Source organism: Amblyomma americanum, chromosome 1 (assembly GCF_052857255.1).
Source record: "Amblyomma americanum isolate KBUSLIRL-KWMA chromosome 1, ASM5285725v1, whole genome shotgun sequence".
Taxonomy (NCBI): domain Eukaryota; kingdom Metazoa; phylum Arthropoda; class Arachnida; order Ixodida; family Ixodidae; genus Amblyomma; species Amblyomma americanum.
Window position 1 is genome coordinate 314,693,572 of NC_135497.1, and position 19,823 is coordinate 314,713,394.

Below are 19,823 nucleotides of genomic sequence, written 5' to 3' on the forward strand. Positions count from 1 at the left end.
CATCATCTGTTTCAATGTTTGCCATTTCGCATGTAGATGAATAATTTTGAAACAGTTCGCATTGTTTGTCGTAATGTACTCGTGCTGGCACTTTATCGCCCTCCCCATGGGATTCTTCATAATAGTCTTAGCTTTGTTGAAAGAGTGCTGCTTTTTGCAAATGTTTTTGCAAATATAGTTGTAGACGATTTTAATGTTGTCCACTTTCCAGCTGAACAACCAAAATGCCAACATTTAGAAGTTATGCTTGGATTTGGTTGTGAAAATTTAATTGCCGAAGCCAATAGGGTAACAATTCACCCAAGCACCCGCTGAGTGATCGGTTCTTTACAAACATCCCTAAGGAGGCAACTGTCTAGATCTGGCGTCCTGTGTTCGGACATTAACGGCTATCTATGTGCACTTCCGATAGACGGCAATTTCCAAAGCATAAAACACACTAAAAGACATATTAATGACTATGGTGTCTAAGCGGCCACCGGTGGCTGAGTGGTTATGGCGCTCGGCTGTTCAACCGAAATACGCAGGTTCGATTCCGACCGCGGCAGTTGAATTTTGATGGAGGCGAAAAAGCCCGTCTACTGTGCGATGTCGATGCATGTAAGCGAACCTCCGGTGGTCGATATTTCCGGAGTTTTGCACTACGTAGTCTCTCATGACCTGAATCGCTTTATGACGTATTATCCCAATTAAACATCGACTAAAAGTCTTTAGTCGGCAGTTCAAAGTGGGCAAATGTCTGTGCTGAAAGTGATCCCTCTGAGTCATACGATGCGTTAATTTCTACGCTAAAACACTGTTATAACGTTCCCTTCCCTTACCAACTGTGCTTCCGCACAAAAAAAATGCGAGAAAATCAGGGATCGCTAAGGATAATTTACAAGGGCATAAAATGAAAGGAAAAAAAAGTTTAGCCTGTATCGCAAAACACATGAAATTTAAACATTGCATGAATTTAAGCGCTTCAGGAATAGGTTCAGTTCAGATATAAAACAAAACTCAATTTGACGTTTTTTTCAACATAAATTTCAAATTAGCGCTAAATAGGAGCAGAACGTGGAAGGTTTTGCGTGACATGACCAATCCCCCGAGAGCTGATTTACCATAAGAACTAGAAACTAACGGAAAAATGTATTAACGCCAATCGTTAGCGAGTCTGTTAAAAATAGTTTTATAAATGTCAGAGCTCCAATGACCGTGCCCGATAACCAAACAGAACGCAGCCCTTTATGTTCTATGAAATATGCCGTAAGTGATAGTATATTTCTTGCTGCTACACCGGACGGAAGTTGAAGTTATTTCTCTTTTAAGATCCTTCACAACGAATTCGCTGCTGGCGAAGATGATATTAAAGCCCCACCGATTGAGGCAGTTGCAGGTGATATCGCAGAGCCTCTAACCCATATTTACAATCAGAGACTGGTCCTAGTGATTTCCTACAGAGATTAAAAATTGCGTGCCCTACTGTAATACATAGAGGTGGTAAATACAATAATTTGAACTGCAGGCCAATCTCAGTCTTGTTACTGTTCTCAAAAATTGCAGAGCGTGTCCTATATAAAACATTCCGTACTTTTTGTCGTCAAGGAAAGTTATTTTTGAACAGCAGTAAGGATTTCAAAAACGCAAATAGACCGAAATGGCCCTCCTGCGCACTAAAGACAACATCATTTGTAACATTGAAGCTACATTATTTACATCTGAAATTTACTTAGATTTTCGGAAGGCATTCGATTCTATACAGCATTATATCTTCTTCAGAAAGCTTGAAGCATATAATTTTAGAGGCGCAGCACAAAGTTATGCGTATTCTGATTCTAACCACATATCAGCACTTACGGAGAATATCCCGGTTACAAGGACTGCTCATTATCTAGAGGGAAAGAATAAACAGCACTATCTTAGCATATCGGTTTAGGCAGATTTTAAGGCAGCCTTTGATGTCACACGAAACAAGCAATAATTGCAGAAAGTGCACCTTGAGAAAAGAAGCTCACCATCCTACAGCTTTCCTAAGGTGTCTCTGAAAGATATGATCTGGGAACTACATTCTCAGAACAGAAGTGGTAGGGTGGGGGGGGGGGGCAAGTTGGTGTTCTCTGGGGTGGAGGTGATCTTCACCTGGTGGTGGCGGCGGTGCCGACAATGGTTGATGAAATATTAATTGCCTAAATTCTCTAGAAACGCGTACGCTATACCGCCTCGTTTTTATTAATACGGCAGTTTAGCCCAAATGCAATTAACAGCACAGAAATTATATCTTTGAATAGTGATAAGGTTTAGCTTTACGGAGAAATAACTTGCAATCCTATCAATATTGTTACGCCGCGGAGTTCGAGGAAGAAGAGGAGAGAGACGCGGACAGTCTGATCTGGGCTCTGGGCCGTCGGCGACCAGCTTTCATCCTCCGAGCTTTCACCTGTATTAAAGGCATTTCATCCGCTACATTTGGTGGAGGTGCTGGGTGAATACGTCCTGGATTCGCGAGTGCCTCGTCGCAGCCGCCGTGTAGCAGGTTTGCCACCTTTCTCGCCTCAACTGTTCCTGCCAATGCCTACCACGCAAGCGACGCAGACTCGGGTACAGCGACCTGACCAAGAGACGGCCTTGCTCCATCAGCGAGAGCCGCGTACGTTTTACGGCGAGACCGAAGAGGACGTTGAAGAATGGCTTCGGCATTATGAAAGGTGCAGCAAGTACAACCGTTGGGACTCTACCGCCCGCCTGTACCATGTCGTTTTTTTCCTTGCTTGCACGGCTCTGACTTGGTTTGACAACCACGAGGAAATTCTCACTACCTGAAGCCGATTTGTCGAAGAAATCAGTAAGTCCTTCGGAGACACTCTTGCGAAGAAGGAACGCGCTGAGCAGCAACTTTCTCAGAGAGCCCAGCTGCCCGTCGAAACATGCACGCGGTACATCGAAGAAGTCTTGAAACTTTGCCGCACTGTCAACCGGCAAATGCTAGAAGATGATAAGGTCGGACACCTTCTCAAGGGGATTGCTGAGGACGTGTACCACTACCTTATTTCACGCGACACCCTTGATACGGTTGCAGATGTCACAAAGCAGTGTCGTGCATTTGAGGCGCTTAAAGCACGCCGGATAGCGCCCAAATTCGGCCGCCTCTCGAATGTCACAACCGTCGCCAGCATCGACGTCCCCGACCCCGAAGACATCGCTTCTATAGTCAGGAGGATCGTACGCGAGGAGCTGGCTGCTCAGCGGCCACGTACAAATTTTGATGTACATTACCAAGAGCCATCGAGGTCCGTGCCATCATGGGAACAGCCTACGCCATGGACTGCTGCCCAAAATGGCAACGGACCATGTTACACCATCGGCTCCGAGCGGACCCGGCAATCGACGTCGCACCCTTATTTCCAGCAGCGTCCGTCCCATCCTGGTGAAGTGCTCGTGGTGCGCCCCGTCGCGTGTCTGTCGCCTCTCCTCAACCTCCAACGGATCCTGATATGAGCTACCAGAGCCGCCAGTCCCCCATATGTTACGGCTGTGGATGCAGCGGACACATCTCCCGCTTTTGCCCGCGTCGACAACTTTCTCGACCCCCTGCTCAACGCTCACCACGCTTCAGGAATGACGCCCAGTGGGAGCGGCCACCCGCTACCTTCTATCGGCCTCCTCCTCCCCCTTGAGGTGCACGCAATGACTCCCCTGTCTCCGATCGCAGTATCACTCCGCCGCCGCAGCGGCAAGGCCGTTCACCATCGCCACGTCGCCGCTGCGTTTCTCCACCGCTGGGAAACTAGGTGGTGCGACCGATGGAGGTAAGGTCGCCGGACGGTCAATTTCGAGAATACCTCTGCCTATCATCATGTTAAAGAACAAAGTGTCAGTGTGTGTTGACAATGTTGAGACGGATGCTTTGGTTGATACTGGTGCCACTGTGTCAGTTATGAGTTTTTCATTTAAGAACCGCCTTGGACACAAAGTTATGTTTGTGTGGGACAGAACTGGTACGTTTTGTGGAGTTGGGGGTGAACCTCTAGTTCCGGTTGGCCTGTGCTCGGCTTCAGTTGTACTAGGTGACGAGTGCTACAGAACAGAATTCGTTGTGCTGAGACGTACCACACATGACGTAATTTTGGGTGTTGACTTTTTGCGCGAGTGTGGTGCAACGCTTGACTTTGGTAGCGGTGAGATTTCTTTGAAGTCGAACGCTATTCCGGCATTAGTGGATAACCTGTCACGTTATCATGAAGGAGTTCTCTCCCTGACAGAAGATGTGCTGCTGCCTCCGATGACGGCAACATTTGTGCCCGTGAAATCATCGGACCATTTCTTGGGAAGACACTCAATAGTCATCGAGCCAGATGTTCAGAACGGGGCGAAGAAAAATGTGTTGGTGCCACGTGTCATCCTGGAGGCAGTGGGTGGTCATGCACACCTCTGGACTGTGAATGTGTCAGAAGAGCCTGCTCATCTACCTTCTGGTCTAGTACTCGCGAGATTTGAGAACCATGTGACCCCCACCATTGGAACTATTTCTCATTGCAGCGGCGCCGCGCAAGCAAAGTCTGAAAATGGTGCTGCGCTTGAGCGCATGGCCAACAAATCGCTCCCGTCTAGTGAACGCCATACCCTGAAAGACATTTTGACGGCTCATATCCAAGTATTCGACTTTGGCTCCAACGGATCTGGTAGCCATTTCCCTGCCTCTCGACTGCAGCATAAAATTGACACTGGAAGCGCACCCCCTATTAGCCAGAAACCTTATAGAGTATCTCCGGATGAGCGCAAGTTAATTCAAGAACAGGTAGACGACATGCTGAAGAAAGGAGTTATCCGCGATTGTTCTAGTCCATGGGCCGCACCTGTGATCCTAGTACGGAAAAAAGAATTCTTGGCGATTTTGCGTTGACTACCGTCGTTTAAATGCGTTGACCAAGAAAGACGTGTACCCGCTACCTCGCATTGACGACGCCGTCGATTGTGTGCATTCCGCGTCATATTTCTCCTCCGTTGATTTGCGATCTGGCTATTGGCACATTCCCCTGCATCCATCCGACCCTGAGAAGACAGCTTTCGTAAACCCAGATAAACCCTTTGGACTGCATAGTTTTGACAAAGACTATACCTATCACAACCAGATAAACTGATTCCAACTCAAAGGCAACCATACAGGATTGCCGCGTTCCACTTGCGTAAGCGGGGCACGAGTGTTTGCGCATTGTTTGGCTCTTGATCTACTCGTATTTGTTTTTCCTTATTTGGTTTTTGCGCGAACTTTTTTGTATTATTTACCTTACATGCATGTTTTCGACGCATGGCCCATTTCCATAATTCCGACACTGTTACATTTTCCTATTATGAAGGCACTTATTTCGCAAAACGCGCACTAAATACGGTCAATGCGCGTGAATTACTGGCAAAAATAATAATTTACTAATAATGTGTTTAAATTTCTGCTTGCCTAGAAGAAAATGAAAAGTGCTGCCGCAGAAGAGCTTCTTACTTGAGCAGCTTGACGGGGCGGCTGCCCCCGTGAACAGCAATGAACTGCTTGTGCTAGAAACAAGGCATGATGACCTGTACGTTACTCACATCACAGGCATTACAGGTATGCCCCATATATCAGCGAAGAAAGCCGACGATTGTTCCATTAGAAATATTATTCCCCGAAAGAGAAAAATGCTTTTTTAATAAACTTACAAAAATACGCTGAACTTTCATGAACTCTAAACCTAAACTCCAACGAGTAAGTAAATAATAATAATTGGTTTTTGGGGAAAGGAAATGGCGCAGTATTTGTCTCATATATCTTTGGACACCTGAACCGCGCCGCAAGGGAAGGGATAAAGGAGGGAGTGAAAGAAAGGAAGAATAGGTGCCGTAGTGGAGGGCTCTGGAATAATTTGACCACCTGGGATCTTTAACGTGCACTGACATCGCACAGCACACGGGCGCCTTATCGTTTTTCCTGCATAAAAACGCAGCCGCCGCGGTCGGCTTCGAACCCGGGAACTCCGGATCAGTAGTCGAGCGCCCTAACCACTGAGCCACCGCGGCGGGGCAATGTGACCTTATAGCCGAAGGCCTATCTACCACAGAGGCAGAAGAGCTAGCGATTGCGTTAGCCCTCACCGCTACGAAAGCCAAAGTCATCATTAGCAACTGGAGAAACGCGGTGATGAACTACCCAAGGGGAAGAATCGGCAAGAAAGCGCTCGAAGTAATTAAAGGCGCAATTATAAACTGATATGTAAGAATAACATGGATCTCAGCACATACTGGGGGTCCAGGCAGTGAAACCGCAGATCGAACCGCTCGTCTAGTATTATCAAGACGAAGGCTGTACTGCGCTCACCACATCGTGAGATAATGCCAAGAAGCTCCAGGAAAACCAAATATGAAGGCGATGAAATTTGGAATGAAGTATTAAGAAGCCCAGACTCTAGGGTGCAAAAGGAACAGAACCAGCTGGCAGCTGCAGCGTCCCTTAAAATTAAGTGCTAGTCTTCCAGTGAATAAACCCCCTACTCTCCCGGAGGCCTGCTTGCCGTGCCGGAGAGGGTAAGTAGGGGGGCCGGTTCAAACATTAAAAGTTATTCTGAATAATAATGTGGTTAAAATTTATGGGCCCATCCGGGATTTGAGCCCGGGACCTCTCGCACCCAAATCGACAACCATACCGCCAGACGAACTGGCCGCACGTCGAGCAGTTGCATCGAACCTGCATACCAAAGTGCATTTACGTAAGAAATAATTAAGACCGGTATTGAGGCTTTTTTTTGGCCTTATTACAAAATCTCAACTCATTTCATATCCACAAAGCCCTCTGTTCCTGCTGCACAATAATATTCTGAAGACTTAGCGTCAGTTACAGCGGACTAGTACTACACCATTGGTCTCCTTTACACCCTTCTAGAGGCACTTGTACTGAGCGATGTCAGTGCACGTTAAAGAACCCCAGGTGGTCGAAATTTCCGGAGCCCTTCACTATGGCTTCCCTCATAGCCCGAGTCGCTTTGGGACGTTAAACCCTCATAGTCCATAAACCATCCTTTACACTCGGTGTGTCAACGAAGCCCGCCACTTATTTTTAAGTACAGTCTTTATGAGACAAAGAGATTGCTTCTGCGGCATAGTAATAACAGTGTTGTATTAGGTCTGAAAAAGGTGTATCATGTTCATTAGCAAGCTGGTTAACTTCTTCCTAAATGTTATCTTTATGCTACTACATTTGGGGGCCTAGTTTATATGGGAGCTTGGCTCCAGCACAGGTGTATCCCACGTAAGCCACGGAGCCAAGGCCAAGTGAAACGAAAGCCATGGAGTGGCGTGTACTGGTGACCGCTGCTAAGTGCGCTACACAGACGAACGCTTTTCGTATGGCGCACTAGAACATCTGAATCTGTTGAACTACAGCACCGAGGGCAATCGCGTGTTCGAAATTTTAAAAACCGATAACCGGCAGCTACAAATCCGTAAATGCAGCCAGGCGCCTAAATGTAATAGTTAAAAAGTTAAGTGCTTGAATTCCGCTAACATTGTAGTAGTATGCCTATAAACATATGTTTATGCCATACAATGCCTACCAATAAAGATTAGTGGCGGCCCTCACTGCAACACCTAGTGTATAGACCTTTCACACAGAGGTCGACGAGTGCTTCCAGGTTCGGCACTGGGCTGTGGAAGGCAGCTGCCATCATCTTTCGAACTCATAGCTCCCACACACTCTTCCCACAGCCCAAAGAGAGCCGTAGAAAGTTCTGTGGAACTACTCGAAAGCTATGTGACATAAGATAAATGCCATTAACGTCTAGTCAAGGAAGGACACAAAACGACTTAGGCGCAAAGGTACTCTAAACAACTGACTCTCATAAGGGGAGATGAACAGTGTGCTTCATTTAGAGGAAACCCAATGTGCCGGACGGTGTGCGGCTTTACCCTAGCCTTGGAAGGTAGGAATGAACAAGTGGAGATAGTGACCATGCTGATGATGAAATAGCAGGCCAACAAAGAAGACAAATCTAGCCGCATGCAAACCATGTTTCCTGCAGGTGAGCCAGGTATTCAGCCCTACCACAAAGCCCCTGGTTAAGATCAAGCCACAAACAACATGAAGCCCTTTTCACAACCTTCCACTGCACTTCACTCAGTACGTATTAAAAATGTGCAAAGAGCAGTTGAAGTAACCTGCGTCATACCCCAGAGAGTTCTCGGAGACGAAAACACGGTCTGTTATGCTGCGTCACCAAACTTCCGGTCGATGTAAACTATAAAAGCAAGTGAATCAAGAAGTGGTTGTGCCAGTGCCTAAACCGAGAAAGATCCTACTCTTTTTACCAAACATTTGTTAGCATTACCTCTGCCGATTCTACAAGTAAAGCATTAAAAAACTTTTGCTAGAATCGCTTATATCAACGCTCAGGTGACCAGTCGGTCTATTTTCGTCAAGGGTAGAGTAGGTACAGACCAACTATCAGCACTTGCAGCAGAATATCCGGGTTACGAGGACTGCACATTATCTAGAGGAGCAAGAATAAACAGCCCCATCTTAGCATACCGGTAGAGGCAGATTTGAAGGCCGCCTTTTGAACCTACACTCATGAAGGAAACAATATTACAGCAAGCGCATCTTGTGAAAAGGAAGCTCACCGTCCTACAGGTCTCGTATGGTGTCTCTTGAAATATGATCTCGGAACTACATTACAAGTTCACAGGGGTTGTAGTGGTAGGGGTGGTGGATGGTGGTTGCTGCGGTGGAGAGGATGAGAGCGTCTGATGAAATATTAATTGCCTAAAGGGTCTAGAAACGCTGCATCACCTCGTATTTATTAGCACCTCAGAATAACGTAAATGCAATGCGCAGCTTACAAGTTACATAATTGCATAGTTATAAGATTTAGATTTCTTGGGGAATAATGTGTAATCCTATAGATGTACTCTATTCATATTATTGTTTCAAAGTGCACATACTTCTTGGTCTTTCCGTGAATACAATATAGCTCCTCGGCACGAGCAGCTCGCCCAGGGTACCGGAATGTAAATAAATACTTCGAAATTTAATTTTTAGACAGGGATGGCAGCGAACTTCAGAGATGTGCCTTGCACATCGCCGTCTTCTTCTACTGACACTGCTACCGATGATGATGTTTTTGTATTATTTATGGAGCAAAGGCATCTCTGGCTAAAGAGCGCCTTGGCACAAGATATTTTCGATTACTCAAGGTAGGGTCAAAGGCCCTTTTTTCAGCACTTCACCCCTGATTAGCCGAGAACAAGGCTAGTGGTAAGCTTGTACCCATTGTATCACCGGTGGGTACCTGGCGGCGCTGGGGATCAAACCCCGCAACTCCTGCATGCGAACCGGATGCTCAACCGCTTGGTCGTCGCTGCGCTAATATAATAGACTAATATAAATAAGACCATTATGCACATTCTAGCGTGGTGTGCATTGCACATCGTACTCTTCTACTAATACTACTATCTAACAAATAGCGTGGCTTGAGGTGCCGACGACTCAGCGAAGCATAACAATGAGCCTACAGTCCGAGACACCGACACAGCTGCGTTCAAATTTCGCATTACGTAGGATCATAATCGACTTTAGAATTTTTTAGAAGATTCTGCTGAAATCTATGGACAAGTAACAGTGGGTAAAAAGCCGAAGAGTCATTCTGCGTTAATAATGTGACCACTTGCAAAAGCTGTTTAGCTGATCAGGCGAATCGCCACTATTTTCAGGGATCGTTAGACAGATAAGGAGCACATTCGTAGAGGCCATTCTAACACCAAGAGTGCCTCACGGAGCGTCCCGCTTTAAATTTTCAAAATAACAACAGAACCAATTGGAAACGCCATGAACTGCCCTTCAAGTGATCGCTGAAGAACCCCGGAATCCGGAACCCCCAAGAACAGGTAGAGGCGCTGTATACTGCCATAGCAAGCTGACTCACGTTAAAGGATTCTGTCAGACAAAACGCAGAACGCTGACACAGTGCCTCTACTCAGCGCAGAGATAACTACTATGTTAAGACGAGACAGGGCAGTAATTGAATTGCTGCATTAAAATTATTGTCATTAAATTACTTTCCCGGTAACTTGTAACGCAATTCTTTACTTTTCTGGACTGCTAATTTAGTCATGTAATGAATTAATTTGCAGCAGTAATTTAATAGCATAAGTAAATAAATAGTAGCGAAATTACGTTTGCTGAGTAATGAGTCCGTGCTGCTCCTTGTAAGCGCCATGCTTTGGCATCGCACTTGCGGGGCTTAGCGTCTACAAAGCAAGAAAAACGCGTGGCCAGCAATAGTCAGCAGGCGATTTGCGCGGGGTGCTCCGTCTTGGCGAAAAGTCTATTGGACTTCTACGCATATTTCAGCACTGCGTACGGTCGCACACACAGACGCGCAGCAGAGCCACCAGGAGAGCTCGACGACCATGACATGCCCTATTGCACCTTCCCACGGACGCACATCGAGCGTCTGAGCGAGTAATTCCCTCTAGAACGCTTCATATACATATCTTCACGTCACTGCACTGGCAAGAAATGACATCTAAAAAGCTTGGTTGCGAGTTTTAGAGAAAACTAGCTTCTGTGGCCGGATTTGAAGCAATATATTTAAATGAAAGGCAACATAGACGCACGCGTCACCGCGACATGCTGCTAATTTCTGTCAACGTGCCTCCAGAACAAATCAATTAAACTGCAGAATTGGCAGCTTGTCTGCGCAAAGGTGCGTTTCCGGAAACTTTTGCGTGAGCAAGCAGTCGAAACAAGCAGTCGAAAGAAGCAGTCGAGCCAGTTCCACCGCTGTCAGCAAATGCCATCACAGGGCAGTGGCACCGATTAACAGCTACGCCACAGTGCCAGGAGTCTGATGAGGGCTCCCGAGTATCTATGAATATTAAGCAGAGATAGACGAATTCTGCATATATGGGCATTAACCCATTATGACTATCGCGTCATACCCTCAAGGCGGAGCGCGGGCAGCTGTAGGGTGGCGACCCTTCATGAAATTAGCGCGCAGAAGGGACGCGGCAGCGGCTACATACAGCCATGCAGACGTAGGATTGTCAGCTGTGTGGCATCGGGATACATCACGCTGCAGTGCGCGGCGACTACGTTCATAAAGTGAACGGGCGGGCCTACGCCTTCTCACACGTAAGCAGTCCTAAGTGTCTCTGCCGACTCTTTTTCTCTGATTGCTTCAGTTCGGTGGGTCTTCCAGAATTATTCATTCACACCATAGTTTGTTCTGCGAATACATATTTAATACGTAGTGTCTGAAGTGTTCAGTATGATGTGTTGTAATACCAACTAGGAGACGGGGCGCTGTAACATGACTTCGCCAGGGGCAGCAAAATTGTTTGAAACCGTCCTGCGTTGGAGATCATTATTGATCAAGCACTTAGAATCCGTGGCTGCAAGGGCTGCACTTACCTGTATAAGTGCGAAAATCTTTCTGGATTCTACCTCCGGCCAGCACAAACTCTGCAAGATGAACATTGCTGTAGAAAAAAAAATGGTGGTGGTTCAGCTATGGTGTAACCTGGAGTGACGCGATAGCTACAGCTGGCCGAGTGCAACTTGGTCACGTGACGAACCACGGGATCAGCCAAGGCGCGGCGCCGCCGGCAGCGGCTCCGCACCATGTGACCAACCACGTTACAGCTTGGCGGCGCAGCGACAAGGTTGCGCGCCGTCACGCTGAAGGCTCGAAATGCTACCGTAATGTAGCTATCGCTACAAAAGGGCCCGTCCGGGATTTGGACCAGGGACCTCTCGCACCCAAAGCGAGAATCATACTCCTAGACCAACGGGCCATGTGTGCTGTCGGCATAAAATAACACATTCACGTAAAATATCCAACAATCCGGTTTCGCGATTTCTTTTGGTCTAATTCTTGAGCCGAGAGTCATCTTTGTAATCAGCAGCCTTCCGCTACAGGTAGTCAAAATTCTACAGGGGTTGAGTTTTTTTTTTATCGCACTGTACTGTTCAGGGAACTTGCATGTTTTAAGAATTTCACAACCGTTGCATCTCACAAGGAATGCCATAAAGATGTGGTCGAAGCAAGCAGTAGAATTAAACAGATGCAAAGATATTCAAATTGGCACGCGTATGGTGGAGAATGCGCCAGGCCTCACTCGGGAAACACAGGGACGTACTGAGTGAACGCCTTAAAACAACGGGCCTGACAATATTTTGACAGCGTGCAGCGGGGGCCATAGAGTTTTGAAGCGAAAGCTCCACTACGCTGGATAAAGCCAGTTTCTCCATGCGTTGCCGGTTGACATTCAAATGAGCTAGAAGTCAAGTGTCGCTACAAGCCCTTATAATAATAATTAGTTTTTGTGGAAAGGAAATGGCGCAGTATCTGTCTCATATATCGTTGGACACCTGAACCGCGCCGTAAGGGAAGGGATAAAGGAGGGAGTGAAAGAAGAAAGGAAGAAGAGGTGCCGTAGTGGAGGGCTCCGGAATAATTTCGACCACCTGGGGATCTTTAACGTGCACTGACATCGCACAGCACACGGGCGCCTTAGCGTTTTTCCTCCATAAAAACGCAGCCGCCGCGGTCGGGTACGAACCCAAGCCCTTACCATTTGTGGTTCACCATGGTGTCGCACTAATTCGCTTTAGATCTTTGTTTAAAAGCGAAAGCTTTAACTGCTGCCCTTAGTAGCTTCTTCGCCGTGTGCGCGAGTTCGACCTTGAACCGAGGAGAAACCACGTGACAGGTATGACGTCACTCAGCCGCCACGTCCATCGCCGCAGAAACCGAAAGCACGACGTCGCCCCTAATTAATAATGGAAACAGACGCGCGGCGCAAAACCGCGTCATAGTGACCACGTCATGGGCGCAGATCGCGCTCCGCCTTTCGGATCCTTTCGCCAGAGCGCATCATTTAAGACCGCAGCAACGAGAATGCGGATTATTTTACTAGCGGCGCTGCTAATTTAGAGTCGATTTGTCTGAACATGCGAACAGCCGTGTTTCATATTACACTTTGCACCCATACTGCACCTGTGACCTTAGCCTTTGAAGACCCTGCACTTTTGCAGTAGCGATATTTTGTTGTGGGGGAGCAGTGTTCCCTCCCTGTCTATGAAGAGCCGCTTTCGCTCTTTACACCGCCGTGCCTCCCAGAGGAGGCGCCAGGTTTTCTTTTCATAGGTTGGCGGGCCCGTTAATTGTTCTCAGGCATTCACTCAGAATGTCTCTGTATCTCGTGAGCGAGGCACAGTGTATGCTCCGCCTTACTTACGCATGCAGTTTAAATATCTTTGTATTTGTACCCTTCTACGCCTTGCTTTGCCCACATCCTTATTGTATTCCTTATCCGATGCTACGGTTGCGAGATTCTGCAAAAAAATTAAGAGCGCCTGAATAGCACGGTCCGAAAGAACAGACGCAACGCCAAAGGAATTTTAACTAGCTGTAGCGGAGGGCTGCGTGAATACGAAGATGGCTCTCGGGTGAGGAACAGAACCGAAACGAATATTAAAACCGGATTTCTTGATATCTTACTGAAGTACGTGTTTCTAAACCTGCAAAACTCGTGGACCGTTGGTCTAGGGGTATGATTCTCGCTTTGGGTGCGAGAGGTCCCGGGTTCAAATCCCGGACGGGCCCGCTCTTTTTTAAAAACATGCTCAACCAAGTTCGAAAATGTTTTTGCACCCAGGAGCGAGTCTTGCCTTCACGGTTCCGAGTGCTTGATCGATCACAGTAGGCAACGGGACGCGGTTTTTACATAAATTTGCTGCCCTTCGCGAAGTCATATTCCTGCGCGCCATTTCTCTATTTGGTACTAATGCTCACCATATTGAAAAGTGCACACCCTCCTTATTAAACATGTATTCGCAGACATGAATGTAACCTGAATAAAAAGCTCAGAAAGGGTTATCTAAATGAAGCAATAAAAATTCTGATTAACATAGTTAGATATGGGAAAACTGAAGCAGGCAGTTTGGAAACTTTGGGTATTAACGTATATTAGGCAAGAAAACAAACAAAACACAAGTGCAGGCGACGAACGTTAGCAATAAATAAAAATGACGCAGAGGTTAAAAGCGCAGTAATTACTAAAACAAATCTGACGATTAAGCAAACCGCATAAACCAGCTCTCGTTATACTGACGGTGCCCCAGGGCTGGCTAATTTGCCTTAAAACATTGTGAAACAGAAGGTGTTCTAATTAGTGGTTGGACTTTGCGTTTCGATTTGATGAAAATTCAGGAGATTTTTCCTGCTTAAAAATATTTTTTTTGTTTCTGTCGGAGAATATTTTTTCCATGGAAGAATCGTCGGCTCTCTTAAATAACGGAGCCCATCTGTGAGGTTGCAAGTTGCTCCCGGGCTGATCAGTCTTATCTGTAAACAAATATGAATATACTAAGCTGCTAATTGTATTTGGGCTGTCTTGATGCAGTATTAAAATCGAGGTTGTATACTGAAGGTGCAGAGTTCGAGAAAATTTAGTATGATTCATCCTTCAAAGTTGTTACCTCTAACGTCACCATCTCCATCGCAGCAACCGCTCCTTACTACCGTTCATTACTACCGGTTCTGTGAAATTACAATTTCGCCGCCAGGTCGTGTTTCCAGGGCCTGATACCCTGGGAGAGCTTTTGGAACCGGAGCTTACTTTTCAAAGGACATGCTTGCCGAAGTTATGGCTTCGTAGATGAGCATTCCATAGGCCGGCTTTATATTCGGGACTACCGGCGTGTCGAGATGGTGCTGTTTATTACTGACCCTCATGATAATATGCAGTATTTGTAACGCCAATAAAAAATGATGAGTGCTCGAGTTTGGTCGGAATCTCCTGTTCAGATTATGAAATTAAACAGTTTTTCAGGGAGGTAACTAGCGGATTCGCATGCATATTTTTGAAAATTTTGTTCAGCATCGGCACAATGTAAAACTCCCAAGTGTTCGACAAAAGGATTAGGAGCTTGCTCGGTTTCGGCAGCAGATCTCTCAATACCTGAGTCGATTGCTTTATTAGAGTTTCCTCTTATACCGTAAGTTTAGGGATGTATATTACGCGTGTCAGGTATTTAGTATACCTATTTGTATGCGCCGTTACGTGACAAGATGTTAATGGCATTTATTTCACGTCACATGACTTTCGTGAAGTTATATGGAACTCTCCACGACTCTCGGGCTGATGGCCTTTTTGATGCTGCAGTAGTGTGTGGGAGCTTCGTGCTCCGGAAACAGGTATTAGCATCTGCCTCCTAAACACGAGTTTCGATTATGGTGGCGTTCTTCGACTTATCTGTCGAACGTCCTGTACATTTGGACGCTAATCTTTAATCATATACACTTTTTAAGACGTAAACATCTGTTTAGTGGTATACTAGTACAAATATTTGTGGAATTCAAACGCTTAAATTTTTAGCTATAACTTCTAGGCGCCTGGTTGCGATTAGAGATTTGTAAATGGCCATTAATAATACCCATATCAGTATTTAGAATTTCGAATACGCTGTTGTCCTCGCTGCTATGGCACAACAGATTTAGGCCTTCGCGTGCAACATTTGAAAAAATCGCGTCAGTGCTGCGGACTTGGGAACCATTGTCGAGCAGGTAACTTCGTGACGCATGTGCCACGTGATCTTCTATATCTGACCTGTGCTGGACACAATCTCCAATCTCAACCAGAACACTAATTATAGTACATAGAAAGGTGACTATTAGGAATTACCTAACTAGCTTACTAGTTAACACAGTCTACCTTTTTTCTGACCCACATCCGCCAGACTAGTATTACTACTCCGCAAAAGTCGTCTTTATGCCTCAAAAAGCCTTTTTTAAATAACGAAGGGGAAGGTTACTGTAAATCACAGCGAAAGTGCGGCTGTGAACACGAACTGGTGCAAGTCAATGATCACCTTTCGCTTTACAACTGATATGCCGCGGTCAGATCTGGCCAAGCGTTACGTGCGGGTGGAGCGCATGCAGGACGCGAGAAGAAAGCGCTGCATACAATGGACGCAGGCCTGATTCATAGCGTTGTCCTGCATCATGGACTGCCCCTTTCAATTCTTCCTTCCCGGCACTGTCCAGGGCCCGCCTGCTCGAAGCAAACTAGTCTAGTTCCCACTCGCATTTTTCGCAGTTTAGACCGTGGTGCAGGATGTGTTATAGAACTCCGCTGGATTTGAGGAAATAAAGGCGCATGACTGGCTCACTTTGCTGGTGGACACCTTAACCAACCCGTGAGAGAAAAACACGAACGCTAGGTGGGAGCAAACCTGTAGCCGGCGTTCGTGTTTTTCTCTCACGGAGGTGGATGTTTCCTGCATATTGGGCATTTATTGTCATGAGTTGTAAGATATGTTTTCAGAGTAGACTCCACTTGCGGTATGTATTAGTCTGCAGTTGTCGCTGGCAACCGACTGTTCTCTAGTCATGACTTTGTAGGGAAAGAGATACGCTTTTCTATTTTACATAGGCCAGTAAAAAAAAAACAAAGCAGAAGCAGCTCCAAAAACAATAGACCAGCACTGCAGCAGTGGGACACCAGGCTGTCTTGCACGAAGACTGAAGAACAGCTCAAACTGCTCGGCATAGCTCCGAAGGCTTTTGCCGGGAGAATTACTCGGTGACACTCGGTGACACTTTTCACTCCCTTGAGGGCGCAGTTGAGGTGTACACTGACGAAGTGAGCCAGTTATCCGTCTGTCCTTTCTTTCGATAAAGCGGAGTTCCTAGACGACTTCTAGCACCGTGGTGTATGCTGGGAATAAGGGTATACAGGGAAATAGACTAATAATAATTGGCTTTTGGGGGGAAGGAAATGGCGCAGTATCTGTCTCATATATCGTTGGACACCTGAACCGCGCCGTAAGATAAAGGAAAAAGGAGGGAGTGAAAGAAGAGAGGAACAATGATGTCCCGTAGTGGAGGGCTCCGGAATAATTTCGACCACCTGGGGATCTTTAACGTGCACTGACATCGCACAGCACACGGGCGCCTTAGCGTTTTTCCTCCATAAAAACGCAGCCGCCGCGGTCGGGTTCGAACCCGGGAACTCCGGATCAGTAGTCGAGCGCCCTAACCACTGAGCCACCGCGGCGGGTAGGAAATAGACTGCCTAATCTGATTTTCGGTATAAATATTCTCTTATTCTTGAGGAAAGGAAAGGCACATAACTGGCTCTTTTTGTACGTGTCCACTTGAATTTTGCATTGAGAGAAAAAAATCTTTGCTCCCCTCTACTGCTACCACTGGCTAGACCAGGTTACGCGTGGGATGCTGATGCGTTACATGGCTGGCATTGTACTCCCTAACTTGTGCTTGGTTTTAGCTAACCTATTAGGTTACGTGTGGGAGGCTGATGCGTTACATGGCTGACATTGTACCCCCTAACTTGTGCTTGGTTTTAGCTAGCCTATTAGGTTACGTGTGGGAGGCTGATGCGTTACATGGCTGACATTGTACCCCCTAACTTGTGCTTGGTTTTAGCTAACATATTAGGTTACGTGTGGGAGGCTGATGCGTTACATGGCTGACATTGTACCCCCTAACTTGTGCTTGGTTTTAGCTAACATATCAGGTTACGTGTGGGAGGCTGATGCGTTACATGGCTGACATTGTACCCCCTAACTTGTGCTCGGTTTTAGCTAACCTATTAGGTTACGTGTGGGAGGCTGATGCGTTACATGGCTGACATTGTACCCCCCTAACTTTTGCTCGGTTTTAGCTAACCTATTAGGTTACGTGTGGGATGCTGATGCGTTACATGGCTGACATTGTACCCCCTAACTTGTGCTTGGTTTTAGCTAACATATCAGGTTACGTGTGGGAGGCTGATGCGTTACATGGCTGACATTGTACCCCCTAACTTGTGCTCGGTTTTAGCTAACCTATTAGGTTACGTGTGGGATGCTGACGTGTTACATGGCTGACATTGTACCTCATAACTTGTGCTCGGTTTTTGCTAACCTATTAGATTACGTGTGGGAGGCTGATGCGTTACATGGCTGACATTGTACCCCCTAACTTGTGATCGGTTTTAGCTAACCTATTAGGTTACGTGTCGGATGCTGATGCGTTACATAGCTGACATTGTACCCCATAACTTGTGCTCGGTTTTAGCTAACCTATTAGGTTACGTGCGGGATGCTGATGCGTTACATGGCTGACATTGTACCCCCTAACTAGTGCTAGGTTTTAGCTAACATATTAGGCTACGTGTGGGAGGCTGATGCGTTACATGGCTGACATTGTACCCCCTAACTTGTGCTCGGTTTTAGCTAACCTATTAGGTTACGTGTGGGATGCTGATGCGTTACATGGCTGACATTGCACCCCCTAACTTGTGCTTTGGTTTTAGCTAACATATTAGGTTACGTGTGGGAGGCTGATGCGTTAGATGGCTGACATTGCACCCCTTAACTTGTGCTTGGATTTAGCTAACATATTAGGTTACGTGTGAGAATGATGCGTTACATGGCTGACATTGTACCCCGTAACTTGTGCTCGGTTTTAGCTAACCTATTAGGTTACGTGTGGGATGCTGATGCGTTACATGGCTGACATTGTACCCCCCTTTCTTGTGCTTGGTTTTAGCTAACATATTAGGTTGCGTGTGGGAGGCTGATGCGTTACATGGCTGACATTGTACCCCCTAACTTGTGCTCGGTTTTAGCTAACCTATTAGGTTACGTGTGGGATGCTGAAGCGTTACATGGCTGACATTGTACCCCATAACTTGTGCTTTGGTTTTAGCTCAATTATTAGGTTACGTGTGGGAGGCTGATGCGTTACATGGCTGACATTGTACCCCCTAACTTCTGCTTGGTTTTAGCTAACCTATTACAGTCTTCGCTGAAAAACGAGGGAGGGGTTTCGTGGACACATCCGGTATAACGGAGAAGAACGGCGCAGTTCGCTGGAACTTACGCGATGCGTCTAGAATATTAATCAGCAACAGCAGAGGGCTTCGTGGATACGAATTGAACAAATAATTGGTGATGCAAACAAATTGAAGCCTCAATATCCGATTTGGAGTTCTTACGCAAGTGCGCCTTTATATGCAGGTTGAGTGCTTGCGTGCTTGCGTGCTGAGTGCTTGTGTGTCCATTTTTTTTAGTTGTAAAACTTGCCTATGTGCTGCAGGCACTCATCTCCACTGTTCGAGGACGAAATGGCAGGTGATTCACAGAATATTTGCTGCCTTCGTATGGCGCTCCCAATGGGAGCCCATGCGTCGCGATAACCTATTTCTTTCTCTAGAGTCTAATGGAATAGTCCTTGTTCACTTATTCTTTCATCAGCTTGTTTCACGTTTTTCTTTTTCAAATCGGCAAACCACCCTGTTTAATAGCTGCGCTTATTAGGCATCTTAGTGCTTGTTTGACGTTCCCTATCCGCAGCGATTGGAGATATTCGAGGGGGGATAGGGGGGGGGGGTTATAGAGATTCCTTACGGAAGCTGCTGACACCTTCAATTTCCTCATTTTGTGCTTTTTTTAGACTATCTATATAGCCTCTCCAGAAGGCAAATGACTCATAGTATTTGTTTCCTGTACCGTTGTGCCGGCAAACTTTTCTGGGGTTCCTTGACACCAATGTTTTGACACGTGTTAGGCGAATGTGCATTTCTTTTGCTGCAAAAAACTTTCTTCTTTAAAGTGCACACATCGACGCTGCCTGCGAAGGCACGGCTTTATGCTAAGAAGATGTTAATGCCACGGACGGCGAATTGCCGCCTGTGCAATACACCAGAGACCATTGACCAGTGTTTTATTCTGTGCATTGATGCTATGTTCTTCTGGGACATATTACAACAAACAACTAAGAACGACATTGACATCACACCCTACAGGATCT

At 46.4% G+C, this 19,823-nt stretch overlaps 1 non-coding gene and 1 pseudogene across 1 annotated transcript; both read left to right on the forward strand.

Moving 5' to 3' along the window:
* The first annotated feature begins 2,550 nt into the window (after positions 1-2,550).
* LOC144120377 (uncharacterized) lies at positions 2,551-3,477 on the forward strand (annotated as a pseudogene).
* Positions 3,478-13,538: 10,061 nt separating this feature from the next.
* Positions 13,539-13,610, forward strand: TRNAP-UGG (transfer RNA proline (anticodon UGG)). The gene has a single exon. It is a non-coding gene; the product is annotated as a tRNA-Pro (tRNA).
* The last annotated feature ends 6,213 nt before the right edge of the window (positions 13,611-19,823 follow it).